The sequence below is a fragment of the Micrasema longulum genome, unplaced genomic scaffold, assembly GCF_059751315.1.
Source record: "Micrasema longulum isolate JH-2025_06_02 unplaced genomic scaffold, ASM5975131v1 h1tg000087l, whole genome shotgun sequence".
Taxonomy (NCBI): Eukaryota; Metazoa; Arthropoda; class Insecta; order Trichoptera; family Brachycentridae; genus Micrasema; species Micrasema longulum.
This window is the reverse complement of record NW_028277293.1, coordinates 639,519-645,572: the sequence shown is the minus strand read 5'-3', so window position 1 is coordinate 645,572 and position 6,054 is coordinate 639,519.

The window sequence follows — 6,054 nt, the reverse complement described above, 5'->3', positions numbered from 1 at the left end:
TATTTATTTATGGCTCAAAAAATCTTTTACGAAATTGTAACCGGTTTGTGGTTCGGTTGTAATACTGTGCGGGGCCGTTTTAGGCCATGCAGGAACCTTTGGGCATACTGTGGTTTAGGCTTTTAGAAAAGGGGACCTTTAAAAAATTTGAGGTCGCCATCAGGCCGGAGGCCTGGGGCTCGTGCCCCACAAAATGGATTTTTTACCCTTGAAAATAGACGCACTGTATCTGAATTATGCTATTTACATAAATTATTAAATAATAAAGAAGACTCTTTTAACTTACGCTCCAAAATTAATCTCAATGTCCCCCCTTTCGCGTGACAAGAAATAAGTATTTGTTCCATCTGCCAGTCTGTAGCACGAACTCTTTCCTCTATCGTCCTTGCTCTAACTAAAATGCTTTTTTTTCAACTATAGATATATTTTACATGCCCCTTAATTTATTTAAAAATAAATTAAGACTCCTTATTTCTGGCTGCGATACGATCCCACGTACTATTTAATGATGCTCACTTACTCTCATACAAATACACATAAACACACCCCTTTGTTGTAACACAGTTTAATAATATGTATGATTCTTATTTGGAAACTTTGCCGGTCTGTCTTTAAACTGTATTTTTTTAAATGTTACTATATCACTGTCAACTGTTTGTTTCTTTAAAATAAATAAATAAACAACCAAATTTAGACATACAGCAGTGTACTTCATAGGGTCCGTAATGTCCAAGAAAATATTTATAAATTCAATTTGGCTTTCACAAGACTTATTTCATTTATTTATAAAAATTTTATATACACAATTTCCATAAAAACATAGTATTTATTTATTCATTCAAAATTACACTCGTTTAAATATGAATGAACTTATTATTACTTTTTAGGCTGGGCCCGTGTCGAGGCATAATAATTAAAAATAAAATATATGTCGCTTGACAAATTTTCCTTTCCACCGTCGATTATATTATCGAGCCATAATTGGCAGAACAACGTAAGCGACATTTTAGACGAGTTGCGTTTTTTTAAGGAAAAGTGTTCCTTATTGCCCCCTGGACAAGTGTTTAAAACATTATAGCTCTATAAAATTCACCTGCCACATTTAAGGATATTTAGTTTTATTTATTAAAAGAAAACAACCGCCATTATAACAAAAATAAATACGATATTAACAAATAAACCAAAATTATAGGCCAATTATAGTTTTCTATGTATTACCCCGCATCATTCCACTCTTCGAAAAAAAATGTTGAAATATTTTTTTTTAAGCTGAGCAAAACAACGTAACCGACGACGTGGTAGGCGGTTACGCTAGCTCGCACCACTGTCAGAGTTATAGGCAAAACAGCGTTAACGCCACAATCATAAAAGCGGAAGGTATTTAAACAATTTGGCTGTCATTTCAGAATCGGCAGTAACTAACCATTATGAATCCCGTATACCGAATTATTAAAAAAAATATAAATGGAACAAAAATTTAAAAAAACGTTCTCCTGCACAATTCACTATTTGTCGCTTACGTTGTTCTGCCGATTATTGTTCGATATTATTTACGTTCCCAAAACTAACAAACAAACCATCACCCCGTTTCCACGTAGGGGTAGGCAGAGAGAATAGAACGCCATATCACTCTGTCTTTGCATACGACCTTGCTTCCTCTACATTCATTCCTCAGCGCCGGAATTCGACAAGTTTTCCTCTGCCTGAATCAAATGCTGACCCGAGAGTAGATTTTCTTCGACATGTATTTCCCCCGGCCCGCTGGGTATGTTGAAGCCATTACATGAAATTAATTTAATGCAATAATAACGTTAAATATGTTGCCTATTTTACAGGCAACCACAACCCCGAAAACGAAACATAGCGCTAATTGAAAGTAGATTTTTTTTGTTTTACAAACTTGAATTTAATTATATATTTGACCAGTTTAATGATTTTTAAAATTCGCTAAGATTATTCTAGTTCTATGGGTGTTTATTGCAAATTAAGAAATGCCGTTTTTGTTATGGACACCATTTTCAGAAGGTGATTAAAACATTTTTTTGTATGAAAGCGGTCTGGCTGTTTTTAGCAGGACATAGCAAAGTGACACACTGATCAAGTAAATAATAATTGCACAATAAGCTTAAATAAAAATTATCTTAAAAGTCCCAATCAGAACTAGCTCCCTCGGTATATTTGAAAATCTTAATGTAAAATCTATAAAACAACTTTATGTAAAAGTTTTGTTACTATACGCACGTAAACATTATTCTCTACCTTCCGTTACAAATACAAGAGTTACTAGATACTCCACTCTGATGCTGCAAAAAAAAAAAAATACAACCTTCGGTCAAATAGGATTGGCCTACTACTCGGTTAAAGTGTACAATCTACTTCTATTATCCATATGGACAATTAGTAAGTTCTCACAATATAAAATTGCTATTAGGAAACGGATAGTGGAGGTGGGTTGCGCACGGATCGATGAGTGGATCAAGCCAAATAGGTAACATGTGTGTACTGTTAATGAAATTTATTCTATTGGTATCATTATGTTAACTTTGTTAAATAGCTAATCTTAGGCATGTTTCACATTTTGTAAAATGTTTCCTTCTGCACGGGACACCCCAGTGAGGGAACATTATTCTGTATAAAAAAAAGAATACAAACAATGTAAACGTATAAATAAATAAATAGAATTGACCTTACTGCACCCGATAACATCAATATCTCATTTTTTCAAAATAGTGGACTGGCTGCTTTCTGCATAACTACGTTCAATTATAAAAATATCTAAACAGAAATAAGTCTTGCGCGGATAGCATCAGAAAAAAATGCTTATTTATGTTTTCATGGAAAAAAACGTCATGTAACTTTGATAAATACTAAATTTCTAATAATGCATTCATTATTTGATTCAGCAGTATTTCAATAATCCATTAGAATTTTATTCATAACAGCTAATTTCACATGTTTCATAGCGTAACAAGAACACGAAAAAGAAATAATATGTTGCAGTAATTATTAATGAACGTTAATTATTTCAAACCATATTTTTTTCTTAAACTTTTTTTTCTCGCCTATACATTAGGTAGTTCTGTTTGTGAAAAGAAACAGTACCCTGGACAAGTGCTTTCGACTCGATGGCTACTCTCAGGTAAAAAAATCTGAATAAGGATATTGAGTGGAAATAAGTTCCTTCGTTGCGTACTGGTTGACGTATTCGACTAAGATTCTTGTAGTCCTGGATTCGATTCTTAAGTCAACAAATGAGTTGAGGAAATGAGACGTATAGTGTTGTAGGCTCCGGATCAGAAGGTCTGAGATCCGAATCCGCTCTATCCCAATTTGTTTTCCTTTTTTCTAACATGATTATTACTAAAATAAAATATTTAGCTAAATCATAAAAACACGAACATGAACACGATCACAATACTAGAGAAAAGAACAAAATTAGACTTCCATTTAGGAAAAAGGCAAAGTCACAAAATTCAATTTTATTTAAAGCAATTAAAAAGTATTACGAAATGGAAAAAAATATTTATGAAGAAAAAAACATATCAAAATTTAAAATAATGGTCAAGACACATGTGATAAACAATTTATAAATTAAATATATTTGCAATGTTATTATTAGAACACACATAACAATATGTATGATATGTGTGCCCTACTTTAAGATTTAAATAAAAACGCAAATAATTCTTGAATCTAGATTATCTCAAGTAATGAATACCATTTGCGCATTTGTACACCATTCAAGAAGTCTCGAGTTCGTTTCCCGACATGGTTTCTATGAAATATTCACTTAAAGGGGTGTTTTCACACAATAAAATTTATATTTGAAGTACTTCCTTTTTGGTTATTCATTATTATAAATAAATATGAAACATTTATCAAGGTACATAAATAGTCGGCCTCGTGGTGAAAATCATCCTTGCGGGCCTTGATGAATCTGTCGACCTTATTAAATCTGTTTAAATTTGTTGCAATAGAGAGGGAAAACATTTTTGAGAAGGAAATGTGGGAGTTTAGGCATTTACAGGGCTTATGACCTGTCATTGGCTGGTTTAAGTGGCCACTTTACACACTGTGTAATCGGATGAATCTCACCCACATAATAAAGGTTTCAGCTCCTTTACTTCACAAAAGTCAACAAATGGAAGAGTTGAGGAAATGTGGATGTTCAAACATGGACATAATGGTGAATGTTACACAGTGTGTAAAGTGGACACTAAAACCAGCTAATGACAGGTCATAAGCCTTGTAATGCCTAGACTCCCATATTCCCTTCTCAAAAATGTTTTCCCTCTCTGTTGCAACAAATTTAAATATGAACAACTTCCTAGGGAGGAAATCCAGCCAGTCTGCAAGCATTTAGACATACTCAAACATTGTTATTAAATCTGCTCTACGGGTCTCAGTTAATCAGCTTTTAAGACATTGGTGATTTAGAATCTCGGATTCGCCATATTAATTTTCAATTAAAATCAATATTTGAAAATAATTAAAGGAAAGACATGTTTTGTTATTTAGGAAGCAACAATTTTTTTTTAACAAAATAAAAATGTTTTGCCGGCCTCGTGGTGAAGTGGTCAGCGCATTTGTATACCATTCAAGAAGTCTCGAATTAGATTCCCGACATGGTTGATATGAAATATTCATTTAAAGGGGTGTTTTCACACTAGAATATTTAATTGTCCCTGGACTGGTACCTGAAGCGTAAGACTGGTCATTTTATTTCATGTAACAAAAATGATCAAGATACGCTGCGGGTGTACCAATGCAGTGCTCTATGCACCAATAGGTGAGGAAAGGGAATGATGATGATGATGATGATATATAAATTAAAAAATAAGTAGGTATAAAACAAAGCTGTTTTATAATAATTTTGTTATAAAAATATTGATTACTTACACACATTAAATTTTTTGATTAAGTCGTTATTTAAAAAAATCGCCCGATGGCGTATTATTAAAAAAAATAGATTCAATGCTTTAATTAGTGTAATGAATAATAATTAGAAATTCTGTAATTTGATATCTCCAACCAATTAGCGAGGGGGATTAAACGCTCGGGGCGACGTAGGCCGGATCAATTCGTGTAGGGTTCAAGGGTCGCTAAGGTAATTTGAGGGAAGCAAAAATCTGACGAAATTACATAAAATAATATATTGAATGCATAAAAACATTTGTAGACAAAATTCACATTGCTTTGAAAAACGATAACTTCGTTCGCTTTTCGTGTTGTAAAGGGTTTTTCAACAAGGGCGGGTAGTTGTTGAAGTGAAATAAAACAAGTTGTGTGGGAGGTATTAACAAAATTCTTTTTTATTTGAAAGGCCCATATGTGCCATTAAGTATGAAATATGGCATCGTTTAAATGCTCGCCTCGGTGGGCTTCTTACGGTGGCACAGATCCAAGTGGTCCAATTTCCAATGACTCTTCCTCGTAGATCCGGCTGAATTTGTACGATGGCCTGTGTTATGTTCACCTTTAGGGCACCGGTCGATTGTGGTTTATTTGCATAGACCTGTGACTTCAAGAAACCCTACGAGAAAAAGTCTAGCGGGGTCAAATCGCATGACCTTGGTAGCCAACTCAGATCACCCCTGCGAGAGATAACCTTACCCGCAAATCGTTAATGTAGAATATCAATCGTGGCGTCCGCTGTGTGGCACGTAGCGCCGTCCTGCTGGAACTACATATCGTTTAGGTTAGGTTAGGTTAGGTTAGGTTAGGTTAGGTTAGGTTAGGTTAGGTTAGAAGAGCAAGAGCGAAGAGCAAATGGAGGGCCTTCGAGATGATGCCCAAAATGCGAGGATCCCGGTCATAGTCGCGGGCGACTTCAATGCGAAAGCGGCGGAGTGGGGATCCGCGACGACAGACCGACGAGGGCAGATTCTCGGCGCTTTAGCGGCCTCTCTGCGTCTACATACGGCGAATGTTGGAGATGCGCCGACTTTTAGAAGAGGCGCATCCCGGTCAGTCATCGACGTCACCTTCGCCGATGAGACGACAATAGGAAAGATCAAAGGCTGGAAGGTGACAGATGACTATTCGGCGAGCGAC